The sequence below is a fragment of the Megalobrama amblycephala genome, linkage group LG21 (genome assembly GCF_018812025.1).
Source record: "Megalobrama amblycephala isolate DHTTF-2021 linkage group LG21, ASM1881202v1, whole genome shotgun sequence".
Lineage (NCBI taxonomy): Eukaryota > Metazoa > Chordata > Actinopteri > Cypriniformes > Xenocyprididae > Megalobrama > Megalobrama amblycephala.
In genome coordinates this window covers 11,636,689-11,661,190 of record NC_063064.1, presented here as the reverse complement: position 1 = coordinate 11,661,190, position 24,502 = coordinate 11,636,689, and the positions used below count along the sequence as shown (strand labels likewise).

General features: G+C 37.5%; 1 protein-coding gene across 3 annotated transcripts in view; it reads left to right on the top strand.

The window, feature by feature from the left end:
- Window positions 1-10,145: 10,145 nt before the first annotated feature.
- tbl1xr1a (TBL1X/Y related 1a) overlaps window positions 10,146-24,502 on the top strand; it is an 82,376-nt gene continuing 68,019 nt past the window's right edge. For 2 of the 3 annotated variants that reach the window (XM_048172180.1, XM_048172181.1), the window contains exon 1: window positions 10,146-10,567. The gene's annotated coding sequence lies outside the window, so the exon portion shown is untranslated. The remainder of the gene's footprint in view (window positions 10,568-24,502) is intronic. The other variant, XM_048172179.1, reaches the window with a different exon arrangement.

The following is a 24,502-nucleotide window of genomic DNA, read 5'->3' as shown; positions in this document are numbered from 1 at the left end:
ATTCAACTATGCCAAGGTAAATTCAATTTTTCATTCTACGGCACCTTTAAATAACAAAACAAATATTGCGCCATTGGCTTTAGACCAGGTTTCAGTTGGTCAATGGTGCAGTCTATTTCAAGTGCCTCAAAATAGCAATGCGCCAACAATGCACCTGAACACACCTCTTTTTTAGACCAGCATGCCCATGGGCGCAGATGCATTTGTTATTTAAACAACGTGGCATAGCACGTGAAAATGATAACTGTGTTGAGCCGAAACTAGCAAAAAACACTTGCGTTGCGCCTGGCGCCACATTGCACCGGGTGTATAATTGGACCCATAAATTTAACCAACAAGTGGAAATTGGTTATTTTTGCATTTTTCTGAGCATGGAGCAGGAGAGGCACAAATCTACGTCATCCAGTTCTGAGCGCTTCATAAATGTAATGCAGAGACTGTAGTGCTCATAAATGTAATGAATACATTAAATGTTCTTCCGCATTTCTCCCTCTTTCATGACACTTTAATGACTAATTTGTATTAACTTCTGAATAGGTTATGCTATCGAATAGCACCCTCGAATAGCAATGCTTCCTGCAAAAATGCTGTTTGAAATCAAAATCGCAAAAGTCAAGTCACCAGTCTATCTAGTTCTGTTTACCAAAAATTAAGTTTGGAATTTCCCATGTTTACCAATGTGCTATTTGCTCTGCCAATCAAATTCGAGAACCGGAACTAACTTGTATAATAAAATCTTGTATTCATGTCAGTGAAAAAAACAAAACAAAAATAACATTAATTAAACATTATGATTTATGTCAATTGCTCAGTACAGACAAAATAAGCAAAACATAAGTGAGAAATCTGCTGTTTCATCGACGTGTCTCTGTCTCACAGCAAAATATACTCACACTCCCCTCCCCCATCCTGTCTGCGGTTACAGACCATGATTTTTTTTTTTTTAAGTTGACAAGTTCCCTGGCAATTTTGTCCCTGCAGCCTTTGCATTTAGGTAACAATATTACATAAACAAGCTTCCCAGTTCAATTCTGGCCACAATCATAAAAGTAGGTCAGTGATAATCTTGAGCTGTTATGACACAACATATTTCCTGTGGCCATGATAACGCTACTTGAAGCCAAGAATATTTCACAGTAACATTGTTTATTGATGCGTACAGTTCCTTTATTTGGTAACGTCCCATCATATTTCAAAATGATGCAATGCACTTTTGTGCAACTTCAAGGTCGATGCTAGAATCGCATGCATTTGTACCCATAACCAAGCTGCATATTTGAACTGTCACATGGAGTTTGAGAAAACGTACTGCCTGTTTTATCTGCAAATTATGGTCGCCATAAAGTAACTGATCTTGCGCCCTGAGGCAATTCACCCGCCGCAGGATTATTGGACCAGTCAAAATGATCCCACATGTAAAATGTGAAGGTCAGGAAGTAAGTCCACAAACATCATGCTGAAACAAAAGCTTACACTCCTTTCCTGTTTCATCTCAGTTTTTCAATCCATACCTGTTCCTTAAACAAAGGTGATATGCTTTTAGTAGATAGCTGGTCTGAGAGCACCAGAGTAATATACAAACCAATGATGATGTCAGCTTGTTATTGACTTTCCAAGTCTGAATGACTGAGCAAAGGAGAGGGGGTGGGGTGGAATCTATTGCAGGCAATGCCCAGCCAGGCAAAAATGAGTTGACAAGCCAGTGTGGGGGATGGGTGGGATTCTGCAGAGTCTCACAGCCCCAGACATCATCTCTAACTGTAGCTGTGCTGCTTTCTCTAGTTTACAGCGCGCTCGCCCCATTTTTCTGATGTAAACTGAATTAGGACGGCAAGGAGGGGCCGCCATCGCAGTCGATGGAGGAATATATTTGCATTTTCAATGACGGAAGTACGTTTTGACTTCCAGAATATGCATTGTTTGAATTCTGAAGGGGATCTTAAAGAAAGTAGGGGGTAAAGAGGCGAAATCTGGATTTAAAAAGTGGAGAATTATGCAAGGTTTTTCAACAGGAAATACTTTTCAGTGTCTGCCAAAACCGCAGGCCTGCCTTAGACAGTATAAATAACAGGAGGGAAGGGGTGGGGAAGATTTAACATTTGTGCCCAGCCCCCACCACGCCACACACACAGAAATACGCTAATGGTGCTCTGTAAAATATTACACATACCAGCCATTATGAGTAACTTATGGCTGATGGGGGTGTAATTCTTTCTGTAATATTAATGCGATATATCTCGGAAATGGGACATGTGAGTGTTTGAGTGGAATTTTTTTTTTTTTTTTTTTTTATGACGCTGTATTTGTGTTACTGCCATTTTGAGGGGAAATGAATGCAGAGACTACTGCAATAACAGCATGTGCTAAAACATTGAAAATATCAGTTATAGAGAATATATAAAGTAAATATGAAATGTTATGGTTGATGTAAATAAAAAAAATTCTATTAATCATTTGCTAAAATGTTTCAGTAGCCTATATTTCTACGGGAATTAATTGGAATAGCTACCATTTACATTTATTCATTTATGTTTGTGTGTGTATCTATATCTATATCTACTGTATATCTATCTAATATATATATATATATATATATACATACATACATACACATACACACACACATATATATATATATACATACATACATACATACATATATATATATATATATATACATACACACATATATATATACACACACACACATATATATACACACACACACACATACAGACACACACACACACTATCTATACAATAGATGCCATTGTAACGCTGGGAACCGAGATGACAGGGTGGTAGATCCAAATGCAAGCTTTATTAAAAGAGTCAAACAGGCAGGAGGTCAAACACCAGCAAACAGGATCAGGAGAGGCAAGGCAAAGAGTAGTCCAAAAAAAGGCAATTGTCAAGGCAGGCAGCAAACAATCATAAACAAGGAATCAGTCCAGGATCAAAAACACAGGCAAGGCAAGGAGCACAGAGACAAGGTCGAATACAAGGCACAAAGGCTAAACAATACTCAGCCATGTGTGTGTGTGTGTCTGAGTGCAGCTTATAAAGAGTCACTGATGGGAAACAGGTGTGAGTGTGTGATTAGTGCCTAGCTGGGGAATTGTGGGAAATGTAGTCTAGAGTGAAGTGACTGCGTGTGTGCAATGAAAAAGTCTTAATGGTGAACAGTAGACCTCTGGTGGGGAGTGGAAGGAAACAGTGGGCGGAAACGTGACAGCCGTTTACACTAAGTGAAAATAGCGATATATTCTATTTACACAATATAAAAGTAGCATTTTTTTGCAATAAGTGCAAGTAGTAGTCAGATGCTATACTTATTATGCACCTCAGTATTGTTGTACATTAACAGGATGCAATAATAACATAAAGTGTAAATTACTATTAAAATTATTGAATGGATATCACCTTATTCGGACAATAAAGCCCTACACCTACTCCCAACCCTATAAATACTTTATTATTAAACACTCATTAGACACTTTATTTCCACTTTTCAAATATTTGCTTCATTTTTATTAAAAAATAATGCCTTTCTAATCTGATATGTGATGGTAAAAGGGAGAAAAGCAAGTTTGGCAAAAGGCGGATTTGAACTCGGGTCGAACGTGTCAAAAGCTTCTTCCCTACGCCATACTCCCTACGGCCTACGCCACAACGGACGTTGAGCAGTGCGTGTAAGGCTGCAAAATTCTGGGAATTTTCAAAGCTGGAAACTTTCCATGGGAATTAATGGGAATAAACAGGGAATTTGCAAAATTGCAGGTTAGCCTATAACAGGGTACTTAAAGGTTGTTGAAAAAAAAATCTTGGTTTTGGTTAAAACAACCAGATTTAATACAATTTCAGTTAATTTTTTACCCTGCACATTTCTCAATCACATTCACACAGCACACTACTTACTGCTGGGCTATTAAGGTACTGTGCATTCCCCCAGTCCATAACATGCACATTTGATCAAAAATAAAGAAATAACAGTAGCATTGTGAAATATAACTACAATTTAAAATAATCGTTTTCTATTTTAATATACATTCAAATTTATTTCTGTGATGCAAAGCTGAATTTTCTGCATCATCACTCCAGTCTTCAGCGTCACATGATCCTTCAGAAATCATTCTAATATGATGATTTGATAATCAGTTATCAATGTTGGGAACAGTTGTGCTGCTTAATAACCTGTGATACTTTTTCAGGATTTTTGATGACTAAAAATTAAAGAGCAGCATTTATTTAAAATAGAACTCTTTTGTAACAATATACTACCATTCAAAATTTTGGGGTCAGTTATGTTTTTCTTTCTTTTTTTGAAAGAAATTAATACTTTTATTCAGCCTGGATTTGTGAAATTGATATTAAAGTGATATTGTTAGAAAAGATTTATATTTTGAATAAATTCTGTTCTTTTCATCAAAGAATCATAAAAAAGTTTTAAAAAAAATATTCCAGCATTGATAATAACTGAGTATCAAATCAGCATATTAGAATGATTTCTGAAGGATCATGTGACACTGAAATAAATAACACATAATTGCTGCAATAAAAATATTTTATTTTACATATTTACTAAATTAGAATTAATTGAATGCGAAAAATAACTGTTATTTCATGTTATGACCAAACAAAATGTTTATGTTTTTGTATGATACATTTTATATAAATATTATAAATTTCCCAAAATTTCCACTCAATTCCCATAAATTCCTGTTAAGTTTCTAAATTGGAATATTTCCAAAATTCCCCAGGTTAAGTTCCCGTGGAAAATTTCTGGAAAGTTTCTGAAAATGTACTGGAAACTTTCTGCCCCTTTGCAACCCTAAGTGCACGTCTTTTTTAATCTTGTGTGGCCCAACCAGACATTGGTGGACGGAGTCTTTGCCAAAAAGACACTCCAAACTAGACTTTGGCACAAATTTGGTAGTTTGGTCATTTGGTAGAAGCTAGCAAAATTAGACAGACAGTCTGCATAACATCATTGAAAACCATGGACAAAACCACCCACAGAAAAGGGAAATACTACCTAGACTAAAGTAAATACAGGTTTTCAATGAGAATGAATGTTGTTTGTGATGACCACAATGTGTTTTGTGTGGTGAATTATAGGCTGCAGAGAGCATACAACCAAAATTTAGAAAAAAAATCTTAATAATTGAGTCTAATGTGGTTTATAGTAGCCTAATATTAATGCTAATAATAATAGTATATTTTTGTTTACTTATTTGCAATAAATCAGTAGCTTGCTGTATAACCATTTGTCTTGTTGTATAACCATTTGTCTTCCCTACATGAACGTGTATATTAACACTTCATTCTATAAATTTCTGTGCATTACTTTCATTAAAAGATAATTGCCTTTTTTAAAGCAAACAGAGGTGGTCAGTGTGCTAGAGAACTACAAGAGAGTCGTTCTTTTGTCAAAGTACCATTATAATCTTATCTTTGTTAGTGTTTTGTCTCCATGATAATGAACCACAATTCTCAAAATAACAGTGTACGATATCTAATTCCCAGCATGTTCTTTTGTTTTAATGTTCTTATGTTATGTCTGTTTTAAAATGTTAGAATTTGTAGTTTTAACCTGCAGGGATTTAATTTAGTATTTCAAAACCGACTATTGTCTCTTTTTGTGTGGATTTTGCTGCCCTTGGCAATGTACGATCCTGAAAAAAAATGACTCTTTTTTTGGTTTCAGCAGGTGGATTTGAGCCGTATAAAGTGCTATTTCTATTGTAGACTTTTAATAAAACCTTTAATAAACCTGTCAGTGTGCTTTTGAGGCCTGGAAAGACTTCAACTATTGTCAAATGCTGAATTTTGGCACCTTCTAAACCCCTAATCAGGCTTGTGCGAGGAGCTTTTTTGTCCCACGGTGACAAGCTTTCATTGCTTTCACATTTCCACTGGGCAACAACTAGTTTTGCGGGGGAAAGAACATACCACGCACACACCTTTAACCAAAACAGCCTTTCTGGTCCAAACATGCATTTTAATTATAGATGCTCCTGGGCAGCACACCCACACACACAGATTTGTTTAATATTCACTAATCTCTCCTGCCTTTGCCTCCCACGTTGTATACACTAATGGCCACTGAAGCCTGCAGTCCCTGAGCCAGAGCCCTACACTAAACACTGACACCCATCCTCTCCCTGCTTTGTTTCCAATAGCTCACCGAGGAGTTTCTTTTGTGCCACGCTCCGAACAATCGCTCTTGATCCGGCCTCCCTGTCTTTCTCTCCTCCTGAATCCTGTGAAATTTATCAGTGTCCCTTGTGAGGGAGGACCAGATGGCTGCCCTGCTCTTGTTTTCAAGGCTTCGGATGCAGCTTTGTTTGTTAGCGCAGCCATTGAAACTTCAGCCATGGGAGAGAGTCCCAGTCTCCATCTTGTTGTCTGCAGCTCCACAGCTGGATCCATGATTGACTAATTATATTTTATGATGCACAATATGTATGTGGTTGTTTGGAATTGACGTTTTGGAGAACATATAATTAATATTATTGTGAAATTGCGAGAAATATTTTACTTAGTTTATATACCATCAGTTTTTACTGATAAAAAGTTGGAGTAGGAGAATGAATGTCCAATTTAAAAAACCAACTAAATTGAGTTTAAGCACAAACGGATGGATGGATGGATGAAGTGACCCCGACCCTTTAAAAGGAAAAATGTGTTTGGTATTCAGTAGGGGTGTGGGAAATCAATATCTAAGAGTACTGCAATATTTTACTTAATGCAGCTATATCAACATTCTCAATCCCTGCGTCCAAATATGCCAACTTCCATAATATATAGTTCGGAAAACGGTATATGAGCCAAGTAATATGTCCAAATTCATAGTATTCATAAAACAGTAAAGAAAAGTACCAGGAAGACCTACACTCTTAAAAAGGTTCAAAAAGGGAATTTTCACATCAATGCCACTGAAGAACCTTCCCAAAGAACACTTCAATGAAGAGTTCTTAAAATAACCTCTTTTTTCTTAGTGCAAAAAACATTTTAATATTCTAAAGAACCCTTTTTTTCCACTATAATGAACCTTTTGGAAATGTTTCATGGATGTTAAACGTTCTTCATGGAACCATCAATGTCCCATTGGGGATGAAGAGGATTAATGGAACCATCAATGCCAATAGAGTGCAACAGTCGGGTTCCGGAAGTAAAAACTCCATTCATTTTCTCCATATGAAAACTGATTTTGAACGATAACTTATAAACCTTTAAAGACAGACCTACTGTGAGCTACGAGGTTGTTAATCCATGGTATTTGCTTCTGCTGAAGCCATCAGCCTGCATTAATTCAGCTTATCTTTTAAAATAATCATGTTACTGGTGAAAAACTACATTACCCATGATGCTGTACAGATAATTACACCAATCAGAGAGTTAAAAAAAGCAACACTCCAAAACAGCTCTTTAGCTCACTCCCATGAAGCACTGCGAATGATCGAGTCGATCTCCAAATACTGTCATATTGTTTTTATACAAATAATCAACATTCATAAATGAGTAGTTTTATATTTTTTCTATTGTTTATAATTTGATTATGCTGTTCGCAAGCATAAGTTCTTTCCCTCACTAAAACCGTTAAAGGTGCTCTAAGCGATGTCACGCGTTTTTAGGCCAAAACATTTTTTGTCACATACAGCAAACATCTCCTCACTATCCGCTAGCTGCCTGTCCCCTGAACACACTGTAAAAAAACACGGTCTCTGTAGTCGCCAAAAGCTCCGAAAACGGCAATAAAAACAAACTGGTGCAGCCTGGACCACTTAACATAATAAACATGCTCCAGCCAATAACCGACAAGAATGATTTTAAATGCGCGTTCATGACTGTTTCAGGAAGCACGGAGGGGAGGGGGAGGGAGGAGGAGGAGGAGGAGGGAGGGTCTAGCTAGCCTCTGTTTTGTTTGACAACACTTCGAACGTCAACAGGAAGTTACTCCACCCAGGATCACTTAGAGCACCTTTAAGTCCGCAGTCTTGTACCTTTGTGTTTTTGTCCGATTTTCAAAAACTTTTTTGCTTCAAATCAAAGTTTGTAGTGTTGTGATTCACCTCGTAGCTGACTGGCTTTGTTCATAGCTTATAACTCTTTAACGAAGACTATTTTAAAATCCCTATGGGGAAAATAAAATATTCCGGAACCAATGCTGCTAAAAAAAGAGGCAGAGCACAGTTGTACTCTATAAAGAACATACTACTTCATGGTGAGATACTGAAGTGCACATCCACTGGACACTTTACTATCCCATGAGGCCACAGGAGTGCATTTGTGAATGGCAGTGAAGCAATGCAACTAACACCGTAGGTCACATGACAGTGACAACATGGTGGATGTTGCACGTCTGAATTTCATTCATTCTACACGCATTTATACTATATAAATAATTTTTTAGCAGTCACAAAGCAAGTTTCAAACCAAATGTAGTACAGAATGCGATTTTTGAATATTTTTAGCTGACGATTCAGTTAAACAACCTAATTTCCTCATCTAGTATAAAGTGATTTTTTTTTTGTGATAAACAGATGTTCAAGAAAGGAGAAAAGGCGAAAGGACAAGAGAAGGTAGGAGGAGAGTCCTTCTGTTCAAGGCTTTTACACACTTCGAGGTTTGATAAGATTACAGCCAAACAGACACAAACCCTCCACCCTAAACACTGTGATTGTGTAAGACACGGAAGGAGAGTAAGAAGTGAGTGACAACAGGGCCAAAGAACACAACGGCTGTATTTAAAACCAGCCTTTCTGGCCAGTGACTCAATGATTTAACAGACAGCTTTTTTGTATAAAAGCTTACACAAGCTTCCAAGGCGCCATAACGTCATGTTTAGTGATCTACAAACAATTCAAATCAGCTTTAGCAATAACCAATTGTATGTTTAATGACTTCAAGTTATGTTTAATGTGTAAAAAAACTGACATATTTTACACTAACTGCAGAAACTGTCTGTGCTGCCTTCAAAAACCAACCAGATGAAGGCAACTTGAAGCTTTCTCTGCCAGCATTTTTCAGACATGGCCAACATGATTGCTATGGCAACCGAAATTCATTTTACATCTGGTCATGTGATTAATCGAATAATCACATAATCGTGACATTTAGCATTTATTTTGGAGGTAGCCTCACCCCTCCCCCACCCTATATACCACATAACAAGGATTAATGCTGTGTTCATGTCTTGAATTACTGTAATCACGAGATTCTACTCAGAGCTGTTCATTCTCAGACTCAGAAATTATTTGTTACTATGGCAACAATCATAATGCCAAAATGGAGCCATGTGTGGCTTTGTTATTAATGACAGCAAAATATTTAATAACTACATTTTGTTAGCTCACCTCTAAATGTTTGTGCAACATGTTTAAGAACAAAAAAGCACACCAGGTAATAGTGGCTGGACTATAACAGTATATCAAATATGTGTACCGAACAACCTTTAACTGTTAAGATTGGTGCCATTTTGGCTCAATCCCTTATGAAAATTAACCATGGTTTCGTCATAGTTAAACTATTTTTGCCGTATTGACTACCATTTGTATAACCATAACAAAACCATTGTTAAACTATGTTTTTTTTTTGTAGCAAAATCATGGTTAGTTCGTGGTTACCATGGAATTACTACAATAACCATGCTTTTTTTGTTTTTATTCGTAGTAAAACCGTATTTAAATTTTGGTCAATTTAATTATTAATTATAAGTTTGGCGAAAAACTTTATTTATTGCTTGATTGATTGACATTTCAAGAACATTTAATTATGGTAATTCTGACATGACGTGAACATACCAAAAAGCTGCCTTTACATGCTAGCGAAATGATCGTAAATTCAAAGTTACCGTCTTTGATACCGAAAAAAGTAACGTCGTTACATGAAAACAAATAACCGTCATTGCAATTGTGACTACAAAAATGGCAAATTAAGCACATTACAATTTAAATATTTAAGTAAAATATTATGTGAAAAAGCATTAAAATAACATCACGATAATATCACAATAATGTTTAGCAGAATCCTTTTTATTTTATCATTACAATATACAAATCCCACCATTTGTGTGTCAGAAACGGTCCTGTAGATTATGGGAGGAATAATACTCGCTTAAATTACACACCTCTGCCGCAGTTTAGGCAAACATCCCGATTAAGATGGAACGAACAGGCATGTTATTGCGATATTCCTCTTCAGTTTCAACAAAGCTGCAGAGACAACCGCCCAGGCCTCCCCCATTTTCGCCTGGAAGGTCACCTCTCCAGTGTTTGAGTGTCTGAAGCCGTTGGCTGCTCCTGAACCGTTTGGCTCTTTCTCCACTAGCAAACAGCCCCACAATGTACCTCAATCGCTCTTAAATCTATTTTTAAACGATTTTATTCCGCTCCACGCCGATGCGAACGGGACCGGACGCTTCTTTGGGAATTTATCTGACGATCTGTCGCCTCAAAGCAGCTTTATAACGCTTTGTTTGAGCACTATTTGACAAAATAGTCGAGGAGGAGGAAATTCCACACAAGCATTGAAAGGCAGTCCTCGCGCTCATCCGGGTATTAAAGTGAGTGTTTTCTTCATTTTTACTCGTTATATTGATAATATAGCAGCATGTATGCGTTAATGTACCTCTGTGTGTTTTAATGATGATATATAGTGATTTATAATTTGGCAAGGGCATTTCTTTTGGAGGAGCTGAGTGTGTGGGGGATGGGCAGCAGTGTGTGTGTGTGTGTGTGTGTGTGTGTGCGCGCGCGTAAATGCAGCACCACTTCAGATTGTTTGGTAGTTTAGATGTGTGCGAAAGATAATTTCATTACACATTACTATATAATTCTGACATTATTTTCAGTAAATTATGCTTTACATTTAATTCTTTGCATCTGGTGTTGTATTATTTATTGGTGTATTTTAATATAATTTAATATTAGTTTCTTTTTAACATATATTCTGAAGTGCATCATACAATCTACTAAGCTGATGTTCTCATAAATACACTTCTGTTATTCTGCAAAAGTGATGCACCACTTGTGATAATTTAATGAGTTACAGTCTTTTGTTCTTTATTTAAAACCACATTATTTGAATATAATGTAAATTATAATCAATGTTTATAATAACACTACATAAGGATCAGCACGAGCACATGACAGTGTTGTGGGCAATGCACTAACTCTATGAGAGTGGGGGAGGGGAGCTCAACTCACATTCAGTGTTTGGACAAACAAGAGTGTGTTTTGAATGACAGGATCATGAATTTATAATTATTTACATGTAAAGTGATATTTCGTAGTATATGCACACTGATTATATACACTGTCAAATCATGTAATGCATATGACAGCAATTAAGATATGACTTGTGGCTTATTTTTATTTATATTAGTCATTTAAAATGTGCAGTTGTATTTTGAGTGTAAAATACTGGTCTATATAAGAAAAATGTGTGTGCTTGTGATATTTGAATCATAGTGTTCAGTCTTACTGTGGGGGTGGGGAGCTCTGTAATGTGTGTGTGTGTGTATGTGTGTGTGTGTGTGTGTGTGTGTGTGTGTGTAATCTGAAGGCCATGTGTGTTGGGAAACTCCCTTTGTAATGGCTCACATGTAACATATTTAGATCACCAACCCCTAAAGTCATTTAGTAATTGGTGTTAGGTTAACCTAGCTAATTTTTACACAACCTCCTCCAAAATTAGGACTATAATAAATAACATGGAGTGAAAATACAAATAAAGCATTTTAAATTATAAGTACATTCAGTCTTAGATTCTCTGAGTAGAAGTAGTCTTTGTTTGAAATCTGCGTCTCTCTCTAAGTGGAAGAGTGGCACAGTTATGTAACTTGTGCCTGAGAGTGGATTGAAGCAAGATGTGGGGGATGGGACAGACAGATCTGATCTATTGCGCTTTTTTTTTTTTTTTCCTCTTCCCTTCCCCCCTCTTTCCCTCATGGAGCAGAATCGCAGTGGGCCAGCCGACGTGTTGAAACGTGACGTTTGTGTCTGTGCTCTGTTGCGGTGCCGTTGACCCTGTTTCTCTTGAGCCTCAAGGTTGAGATGAGATGGGCAGATGGTGGTGTGAGCTTGAAAATGCCTGCCATGGTCTGTGCTTTCTTCAACAAGGCCTGTGTTATTTTCTGCAAGGTCACTGAGGAACAGTGTTGCTGTAACTGTTGTGTAGTTATGCAATTCGATACAGTATTCATACTGTAATTGATCATAAACAGACTGGTAATATCTAAAGCGGATTTTTAATTCTGGAAAGTCTGCGTCCACTCTGCGTTTTTCGTAAAAATTAGTTTGAACTGTAGCCGTTTTTTTTAGCAGTTGGTCGCACACAAGTGATTCGCATCAAACATGGTGGGAAACTAGTAAACAAACTCAATTTGGCATCATTATCTCTTTGTTTTCTGTGAACATTTGTCCTAGGAGACGCTGTAGTGTTGCTGCTTTGGCTTGTTTAACGTGGAATTAAAGAGTTCTGAGTTGAGTTAAAATGATTCAGGTCTGTTTCTTGAACGATTTGTCAATTATATGGTTGGTCGCCTGCTATCGGATCTGTCAATCACATGCTGTGTTTGAAGTAACACTGTATTCCAGACTTCTGCATCGGTATATCGTGTCACAATATATCGTAATACAAAAATGCAACAATATGTATTGTGTATTGTTCACCCGAAATGAAAATTACTGTATGAGGGGGAAAAAAAAAAAAAATCAAGTTTACAGAGTTTTAGTGTCAGTACTACATTGAACCACTGTATATAATTTTGAATATAATGTACAATAATGGAATGGGGGAATATTTGTGGGTCCTGATAATGCCAAATGTCTTGTGTTACCAGTAAAAATTTCCCTACATTATTTTTAATATATCTAGTCAATGACAGACATTTTTCTGTATTTTCAGCTTCAGAATCATGAATATTTTTATTCTGGTATCACCATTGTCCTGTGTATTGGGTTATCATTGGGTTCAAGCCTGTTCATTTCCACCCCAAATGTAATACCAAGTTTAGCATTATACTATATGTCTTTAAGTTTCACATTAATATCGTATCGTGAGTTCAGTATCGTGATATGTATCGAATCGTGACATTGAGGGTATCGTTACATCCCTAATATCCACTTTATTTTTCAATGCGGAAGTAATCTATGGTATTTCCTGGGAATGTGCGAGACTTGATTCATTAGCCACTATAGGTAAATAACTAGAAGAATAAAGTGCAATAACATGATAATACTATTTGCTCTACAAACCAGCACGTTTTATGGTTCTCCTGATAATAAATTAATATAATATGATAACAACAAATATGCTTTTGCAATATCAGCAGCATAACAGCATAAGTGTTTTTGTACATTTAAAATAACTGGAAGCCTTGCACATTCAAGTTAAAAATGGCCATGTCAGCTCTTACGTTAAAAATTAGGTGAATACAGTAGAATGAAACATTAACTTTGAAATGTGACAAAATAGTATGTTGTTCTATTTACAGTAGGGTTGTTACAATACAAAAATTGAAAATTGAATAGTGGATACATACTTTTTTCCCCCCCCAACCTGTAAATTTTTGGTTGTTAAATCTGACAGGCAATATTAGTAAAAATATCAAAAGTTTTAATAAAACAGAAGCCTGTTTTGTCAGTCATGAGGTTAATATATTACATTTTCGAAAAAAGCTAGCTAAGTTCTTTCAGACTTAAATTCTCTCCATTTTGCTAAAAATATTGAAATGTAAAAGACACGATATGGCTTTTCACACTGCGCTTAACCCCGGGTTATCGTATATTCTAAACCTTTTTTTAACCCTGGTTAGAGTTTCATTCTTGTAATTTAGAAGCAGGGTTAAGAAACAATGGTCCAGAGCAGGGTTAGCACCTCTTTTGTGCTGTTAACCCCACATTGCAGTGCAAACCGTGTACAGTGTGAAATGACGTGGTGTTACAATGTTACAACTAGATGCTTAGAATAACCGACAACCAATCGTGTCGTGTGTGCTTCGTATTCATGTGCTTTGGACAGTCACGGAAACACTGTGCCATCGTTGTTTCAGTATTTGAGGGGAAAAATGTCAAACGCTGATGGAAAATGCATCAATTGAAGTGAAGAAGAGACTGTTTTTATAGTCTGAAAAGTCCATTCAGAAAACAACTTGATAGTACAGTCGGCAGTGTGTAATATAAAGAGCAGGTCACGTGTGTGCCATTCGTCAAATCAGTGACACTGACGTCGCAAATATGCAAATAAGGACATTAACCCAGGGTTTAGGAATGTGCAACGTCAACACATGAATACCCATTATTAATTGTTAACCCTGTGTAAAGCATGAGCAGTGTGAAACATGAAGCAAAATAACTCATGATTCTGTTTACCCAGGGTTTAGAATGACCCAGGGTTAACTATTTCAAGTGTGAAAAGCCCTAATGGTTGAGCAAAAAGTTTTTTTTTACATTCATCCCCTTTAAAGCAACGTTCTTACATCTATATGCGTTCAGATTGAAGTCTTTTGCTGTTGCATCAGGTCTTATAATGTTTTTGAGCATCCACCATGAGTGTTGCGTTTTTAAGCTTGGACCCCTGACACCCAAGGACCCCCAAGACCCCTGCATTCTGCACCATTCTGTTGTGCGCCATCCGGCTGAAGCCAGCTTAATAGTTGAGGGCTTTCTTATGACTGATTTGTCAACTAATTATTCGGATGACCCATTTACTAGTTGTTTTTTAAAATATATGAATAATGCATAGTATGCAAATATGTATAAAATGATTTGCAAAAATGGTAATCTAATAATGTTATCCATCTCTCATTGTTTGGACAGGCCGACACTTCTCAGGGGAATCAGCCATCGAATGGCTTACTTATAGTTGTCTCTAAATATGAGTTTCGTATAGAAGGAAGTATTAAAAAATGGCATCACCTTTAAAGTGCAGTTTATGTGGAATTTGACACCTAATCTGATGAAGACTTTTTCAGCATCTCATCTATCTAGGTTATCATGGCTCACGTTGTGGATTGTGTGTGTGTGTGTGTGTGTGTGTGTGTGTGTTTGGGGGAAAGGGGCGTCTCGCTGTAGGCGTGCAGGACGGTCCCTGGTGTGATTGACTTCACCATGGTCAGCTTCCCTCTGTGAATGATTCCCAGAAACTGCTTGCTGACTAAATTTAGATATCAGTTACAGCGAGTTCAAATGTGCTGTTATACATAGTTTTGCAGTGTTGTGAAAACATTAAAAAAAAATAGCACAGCACATTTCATAATTCAGGCTAAGGAGGAATACAGTCTGAAGGATAAGTTTAATTAATGACATGCAGGGCTGCATATTGAATAAATAGTGACAGTCTTTTAATAGTGCTAATTATATTAATAATAATAATAATAATTCTTTTATTTATATAATGCTTTTTAAGGTACTTTAGGGCTGCTCGATTATGGCAAAAATCATAATCACGATTATTTTGGTCAATATTGAAATCACGATTATTTAACACGATTATTGGTGGGTGATATGATCAAAGTCTTATTTCATGATATGAGTAATTTTAAATGTCAGTGAAATTTTCGCAATTAATAATACTTCAGCAAAAACTATGTAAATAACAGCTACAGCTCAAAACAGCTACAGAAGACAAACGGTCAACAATTAAATGAGAACAAAGAAAATAATTACAAAAAAGCAGACAAAAAATACAACAGAAAAAAATATATAAATGAAATAAACAGTGCTTTAGCTTTTTCAGATAGATGTACTAACAGTGGTATTTAGATAAGCAATACCCAACAGAAATTGAATAAAGTAATCAAATGTAAAATAACTGCTGTACATTAAAGGTGTTAAAGAGGATGTTTTGTTTTATACATTTTTGCAATATTACTTGAAACTGTCTTTACTAACTGATAAAAGACTATTTATTAGGTGCACTGAAAGGAATAATATTAATATACATCATCTGTGCACGAGGTAGGGCCTTAAAAACATCAGCCAATCGTTTACACGATCATCGCATAAACGATTGGCCCTCTGGCTTGTCAATCACTGCCGTGACGTTCCTTGTGAGAGACGTGCGCGGATTGGCCCTCTGGCTTGTCAATCACTGCCATGACGTTCCTTGTGAGAGACGAGCGCGGCTGCGCGCTCCAGTAACTTTCCACACTCCACAGGCGCCGCATGCAATGTTTTTGTCAGGAGTAACAACTGCAGATTATGAGTTACCTGCGGTGAGTCCGACATAATGAATCCACTAACACGACACAAGCGAATGCCGGTGGTAAACACTCGTGTTCCAATACTCGTGCACGAGTTTTGTGAGGCGTTCCCTCGAAATTCTTACGCATGCGCTCATTTCAAAAACTCAGTAACAGTCTTTGGTTTCTCAGTCGACGAAAAGATCCTCTTTAGCACCTTTAAATATAGACTAATTCTGATTTAAAATTCCGACATAATGAATCCACTAACACGACACAGCGAATGCCGGTGGTAAACACTCATTATAGTTATTCATTCAAGAGGAGTGAGTGATTTTTATCTTTGTCTTTTCTTGTTAGATTAACAATGACTTTAGCAATCATTAAAGTTGGCTGCTGTCCCTTTAAGAGTTGCACGGACCCGATATAAGCCTACTGTTATGCTGCCTTCATGAGGCCTTGGAATTATGGTAAATACGAGTTTCCTAGTTAAAAATTGCACATGAACACCCTTTCATTTCGCATCATGAATGCGATGAGCTCATAATCACGACTTCAGAAGTGGTAATTATCAAAATTTCTGATAGCATGTGAATGCAACAATACATTCGCAGACTTTCTCAGTGTACACTTAAGACATAACTGACTGCATTTACGAGGATACTTACTAAAACGGCATTTCGATATATTTGTGTTTGCTATTTGACTGTTTAGGCGTTTATCTGAAGCCCTTGGCTTATGCGCGTTCCGCACTGTCTCGCAGTGCGCGCACAGTTCGCCGCCTAGGGAACAGCGCCCACTTCGCGGCTTAATGCGCTTTTAATAGCACTGTTTATGTTTAATATAAATCACATCCCGAAGTTTAGCAACAGTAGACTGCATTTTACATCCCTCTCTTATTCGGTTGATTTTGATGTTAAGTTTGGGTTAGGGAGGAATGAAAGCGCACCAACCTTGAAGGAAAGGAATGCTGCAGCAATACAGTAATCGTTTTACCTCAATTATCTTGTTTTCATAATAGTTGGAAGCCAAAATCAAAATTGAAATCGAAAATACGATTAATTGCACAGCCCTAAGGTACTTAAAGACGCTTTACAAAAGATAAAAATATGCATGGTGTAAGTTTTGGGTGGGACTATCTGTGTATGCAACCAAAAAACACGGGGTAAGTGTTCGGGAAACCTGCTTGGACACAGTCATTATTGATGCAATTGCATTTGATGATGCTAGTGGCGCTGAAATTACGCAATTTATCTTTTTAAAGAAATCGTAAACATCAGTTTATCCTGTAAACCATTTAAGGATCCTAAAATGATGACTCGTTTACTAACTAGCGCAAATATGAGGAAGTAAAAGCTTTCAGATGTGGTTTTCCTCAACTAGAATATGATCCACAGTAATGAATCTTGTTTTCATTATGTTGTCTGACCTCTGGCTGTTTACCTTTGTCTATGTTGACTCAGGTTCTGTGAAACACAGACGCGACAGAAAGTGGAAATAACATTTCAGAAAGCGAGTTCCCCTTTTCTTTGCCAACGAGTAACACGGGTCACTTGTTTTCTTATAGCGTGTCTCTGTTTCTCAGATTATTTCATGATAAATCTGCAGTAGGATGATGATCCTACCTCCTTTTTACTCATCTTTCTTCCGTGTGGTAGCTTTTTAGGATGTTTATTAGGGATGACCTAATATAACATTTCTTGGCAGATAACTGTTGTGCAACAGCTTATTTACATATTTTGTGTTAGGGCAGCGTTCCTCTGACAGGTCCTTGGGGCAGTCATATATCAAATCATGTTGGTTTTCTTTCCCAGATTAAAGGTTACATAGCGAGAGCTGAAACTTGCAGACCGGTTGTTGATGTGCTCAGCTGTGGTGGTGTTTGGGGGATGGGCGTACTCCTGACCCGTGCTTTAGCTGTTCATTTGTCTCTTCCTGCTCTCTGACAGACTAATGAAACCTCTGTAGCTCCCCTCCCCCTACCCACACAGCCACATACTTTTGTTGTGTGTGACCTGAAGGTCAAGTTCAGCATGTAAATTTGCAGCAGTCCCAAGTGCTCTTCCTAGTATAAAGGGCACATGTTGTTTGAGCATTATGGAAACATTTAAAGGCATGACAGTTGTCAGGAAACTTTTACAGTTCACCTTATGTGACATTGATGCAGTGAACGTCAGCATATCTGTGGAGCGTGTAAATGCAATGGCCTGTCAGAGGTGCTAGTAAGTAGGTTTCATTCAGGGCCTAAAGTTAACTTTTTGCCACACTTGCCAATGGTCGGTGACTTCAGAATTTTTTTTTTTTTTTACTGGCCATGGGACTGTTTTTGCAAAAAACATGTAGTAATGACACCAAAATTTTATATACCAATGAAAATGAACAATTGTCTATTCCAATTTCGATACAACAGATAAAACTACTCAGAATTTGTGCGCTGTCTGAGATGTGGCTTCTGTGGGTGCGTGTTTTGGATGTTTGCACACAGAAAAATTCCCACACCACACATAAGTAATGAATTGAGTTTCCTTTGCGTTTTCTTGCATTGAATATTCAAATTGGCAAGGCTCAAACTTTTGTGACGATGCAGCACTGGCCCAATGTTGTTCGAGTTCATAGTATCACAACATTGCATTGTTAGGTTTGATAAAAATGCTACTGGCCAACTGGTGATTGACATCATTTCATATACTCGCCCGACGCTAGGGATGGGTATCGTTAAGGTTTTAACGGTATTACTACTCTTACCGATACTGCTTATTGATCCGGTACTTTAACGGTATTCTTATCTGTACTTTTTGTTTTTATATATATATATATATATATATATATATATATATATATATATATATATATATATATATATATATATATATATAAAGAGCTGAATTAACTTTGCTTTATATTATATGGTGTCTGGCATTTTTGGTGTTTTAGATAAAAGAAATTGAAGTAAAGTAACCAAATGTAAAATAACACTGCATGGTTTTCACAGTATAAATTAATAGATTAATGCTTATTAAAGCTAACTATATTCAGATGAAGAGCTGTGAGTGATTTTCTCTTTGCATTTTCTTGTTTGATTAACACTGATGGTATAATCGTCAGAATAGATATTAACACGCATCGGATTTTCTCCCAGCTGTTCATGTACACTTACGATATAAACTGCGTTTAAGTAGCTAAACATGCACCAATCTGGTTATTTTAACATATTTTTGTGTGCATTTGATCGTTTGGACGTGCACCTGACGCCCAACGTGTAATTTGTTTGTCTATTTGCGATCCGTTTTGGAGCGTGCACCGCACACACAATTCAGCCTGAGGAACAGCGTCTCTTGCGCGGATTACTGTGCTTTCAACGTTTTAAAACCTTGATAATTATCAAACATTTACTGCAATTTAGCAACAGTAAAGTCTGGATTTTACAACAACCACTGATTCTGCTGATTCTGACGTTAAGTTTGGGTTTAGGGAGGAATGCGGAAGAAGGTGTGCGAATAGAAGGTGTGCTAGACGAAACGCGGCTAGTTTTTAATAGTTTTAATTCAGATATCTTCTTTCTGATCCTTGGAAGCCAAGATCGAAATCAAAAATAAAATAAGCATAATATCACAGGCCTAAAGTGTAAGCAGACGTTTAGTTGTTTAGTTCTCCATTAAAGCAGAACTAAGTAACTTTTTTTACCTTCATAAATAGTTTTCTAAGTCCCTTACGATGGTTAATTGACTTGTAGTGGTGTGTTTGAGGCGTGCACAAACCCCCTCTGGCACGTCTACGCCAGAATACAGCACTTGCAAGTTGAGCTCCACCGACCCGATACAATCTCGCCTCATGTTCACGTTCACGCGAGAGTGACAAAATGCTTTACGGTATTTCAATATACACATAGCGACCTCACTTTATAAGACAATTTCGAAAATTACCCACCTCCGTCGAGATTTCTTGTACTGTATTTGCAAAACTACTGCACTGGTGAGCGTTGTAGTCATTTTAGTCCAGAGCTGCGTTTGGAGTATTTACGACAGTGTGATTCACTGAAGGAACCTGTAGAGGGAGCTTCGCAAATCTTACTGAGTTCTGCTTTAAACAGGGATTTCATGTGAGCGGCTGCGCGCGCTGTAGCTCCTGAGCGCGTGAGCGCGATCTCTCTTCTGGATTGCGAAAGCAAAAATGCATCATACACAAATGTCCTAATATTACTGCATACATACGCAGCTGGCGACTCTGGCGAGATAGAATTCTTAAGATAATGTCTATATAGCAATAATAAGTGCATGTGTATTTTCTTCATAATTTCTCCAGTACCGATAGCAGAACCGTTAACGTCAGAGCTTATCGATACACCGGTCTTTCATAATTTAGCCCCGGGGCCAATATAATACCGGGTTTCGGTACCCATCCCTACCCGACGCTGAATTTTACCTGCAGTTGGTGCTTGACAAGTGTTCATTTTAGGCCCTGCTTTCATTATAACCAACAAGGTGTAAATAAGAGATTCAATGGACAATTAAGACAGCTTTTTTAATTAACATGAGCTTTCTCAAGAGTGTAAAATTCATTGTGCTTGTACTTTAGAGATTGAGCCTTAGTTGTTTATTATTGTTTATGATTTATTACCCATTCACAATCTGAATTTAAGTTTAGTTTCCCTTGTTGCTAAGTAAACTGTAAAATTTCTGGATTGGCAACCATATTTAAATGCATGGTTGAATCAGAAATTACGATGATTAACAGTGATAAGCAATGGACGAGACAAAACGGGACAAATGTTAATTCAGCAGTTTTTGCTCTGGTACCACAATTGGTACAAAGAACTGCAAAATTTTACTGGCATTGGTACCGACTAATGAAATTTGGTATATCTGCTGAAATTACTGGTATTTCCACCCTTGGGTGACTCTAATGGCGGCAGTTTTTTTTTTTTTAATTTGAGCCGGGTGTTGTGGTGGGCCATATTTTTAGACTTATTTGTGTTTGTTTTTAGATTTGATGAAATTATGTGCTGAATGATAGGCAGTTTATATTGTTATGAAATTACTTAAAGAAATTTGAAAGCATACAAATTAGAAAAAAATGTGGTGTGTCATGTCAAAAAATGTGCCCAGTGCAGATACCTTGGATAGGTTTATTATAAGTGAGGTGACGCGTTTGCTCTAGACCAGTGGTCGGCAACAGGCGGCCCGTGGGCCAAAAGTGGCCCGCCAGCAATAATATCTGGCCCGCGCCCACAGCAAGATTATTTTGATAGCGGCTGGTTCTGAAATATTCTTCGTCTCGCCGTGCCGCATCCAGTGAAGACAATATCACTGAATATAATGGGATCCTATTATCTTTTGCCGTGCCGCTCGCGTCTGGTGTAGACACGGGTATATTCTTTGCCAACAGCGACAACTTCGTTACACTGGCTTTGCATTCACAAAACTAGGTAGGATGAACGCATAGTTGTCCTTCTTTTTTTTTTCTTTGTATGCCCTATTTTCGCTGTTAACTTTCCTCTTTAGACTCTTTGTTAGTGCCATTTTCTCTCACCAGCAAGATTAAATGTTAACATCACTCTGCACACGACGTAATAGCGTACCTCCAGCACACAAACAATAAAAAAAAAAAATAGGGACTGCACGATAATGGTTAAACTGATAACCACGATTATTTTGCTCAAAATTATAATCACGGTTATTAATCACGATTATTCTATCAAAAGGGTAATGTAGTAATGGCCATTTTGCATGTTCTTTACCAACCTACACTTCACCCAAAAGGCCTGTAGGTGGCACACCAACTTCATTTAACCAACTATGATAACTTTGTTAGATGGTAAATCAATACAAAACACATGGTTTTGGTGAGCGCTTTGTAATCTGTGTTGCATTTGTTCAAATTCTTGGCTGAAGGTTTGGCCATGGCAGATTTAGTCACACAAACAGCACAAGTGGCTTGTGAAGAAACAAAGATTGGCTGTATGAAACTTTCACTGAAGCAGAATTTCACTGTGGAGATCGCTAAACTCCAACGCACATGTTTGTTTTCAGATCATCTGCGCTTCTTGCTCGTTTAGAGGGAGCGTGTGCACAGACTTGCCAGATTGCACAGATGGGAAGACAATGGAAGACAGTATATATTTTTAAAGGAAAAGCTCTATTTGGGGGATTTAAGCTCTGTGCATTTGGCAACCACAAGCATGACTGCTAGTGGAAGCTTGTTAACAATGCAAGATAACGCAAATCCCAAAGAAAAAAAACACGTTTCAGGATAAATAAGGAGCGGGCAATATTGTGGCAATTATTTGTAATCAATCGAGAGAAGCAGATATCGTTATCGCGATTAAAATACTATTAATCTAATACTATTAACCCTAAAAGTAGGCTATGTCAAATAATTATTACAATAAGTTAGGCTCCATTGTGTAACAAGCAAATTAAAATGAGACACATTTATTATTCACAATATGGAAAGAGGAAATAAAACATATTTCATTAAGAGCATGACTCAAACATGCCATTAATGGGCTTATTCATGTCCTCTTTTATTTGAGTTATTTTTATCCATTCAGCATCTCCCACATATGTGTTTTAGCAAGGCGGTCTGTGTTGTAAGTAGGGATGGGCATTTCAAGCAAAAATAATATTCGAAGTTCGCTGGGAATTATTCGGTTATTTGAAAATTGCACCCCTCCCCCGCATGCACGCACGCATGCACAAACAGAGAGAGGGAGAGAGACCATTCACGTTTTCAATCTGTATGATATTGATAAACTGTTTAATTCATTAGGGAATATGCTGTCTTAACTCAAGCCATATAATGATTGTAATGTGCTGAAACATATTAATATGTTCATTAATATAAGTGAAAGTAAAATCTGCACGCCATTCATAACGGTGCAAAGCAGAGCGAGTGTTTTCAATTAATTTCTACATTGAGCTTCCATAGAAATAATCTGAAAACGTTCGATCTCCGCCAGTGGACAGGCACCATGAATGACCGAGGGGATTTTACTTTCACTTTCAAATTAGCGCCAATTTGGGAGCGGTGACAAGTGATGATACCGGTGTTGTTCCTGAACACCGGCAACGCCGACTATCGCAACAAGCCTACCTCAAGCCATATTGATTTTAGGCTGCCTAAACGCGTTATAACATTGTGAACAGCCTGCACTTGTGCCGTGTGAACATTAATTTTAAAGTCTCCGTTATATGCCACGCTAGTCTGTGTTCTACTGTTGTCTAAGAGTTGATTGACAGCTTTTTTGGTGCGTTATTGGCAGCGCGTGCCATCCTCTGGTTACATGAACGTGTCACCATTGAAAACTTATCAAATATTCGAAAATCGTGACACATCCCTAGTTGTAAGTTGGTGAATTAAGATACTTGCCAGGTTATGTGTCACTACTCTGGTTTATTAATTTATCCAGTGTAAAACCCGGACACCGCCACACAAATGTGGCTTTTTGTTAATGACCTACTACAGAATTTAACGCAGGATTTCAACAGCTCACTACCAGTTACAAAAGACACTGTAACAGTCTGTCACAGGCAATTCTAGTTGCATTTTTCATCAATTAATTTCTTAAATTATCCTTTGACTATGTTATGGCCCGCAATTTTTTTTGGCCCGATGCCAGACTTAATTGCCGACCCCTGCTCTAGACAGTTTGCCTGATTTCACTCATGACACATAGCAGTACTGCTAAAAGTATTCCTATATTCCTAATAAGTTGGACCTTTTATTGAAAGTAGCAAGCACTGGTAAAATCTCTGTTTGTGATGTTTGAGTTGGCGACACACGAAAGGGCATGATGAGTGTAAGGGGCGTTTGAAATGATGAAAATATGCATTATTATTGTAATTCCTCCAGGTCCCCCTTGTGTCGCAGAAACTGCATACATCAACTTTAAAGGGGACCTACTGTGCCCTTTTTTAAAGTCTTGATTTAGTTTTTTGGGTCTACTAGAATAGGTGTTCATGCTTGTTTTAAAAACATTTTTTTACACACATTGCAGCACTTCTCTTCCCAGTCTGGCTGTAACAGAAGCCTCTCCTTCTGAAAAGCTCAGTGTGCTCCGAATGGGCGGCTGGACCAGTGTGTTGCGATTGGTCAACTACTTTGAACGTGCTTTGCAAATGTCATACCCCTTTACCATAACTAGGGCCGGGAATCAAAAATCGATTCCAATTCTGCAATTGGATACTTGTTATAAAATTACAATTTTGGTTCCTTTTATTGCGCCCCCGCAACACTGTTTTCTGTGCTGCACACACATCCAAAGCCTGCACACAGAAAAAGTAATTTTAATGTGATTTTTAAACCATTCAAGCG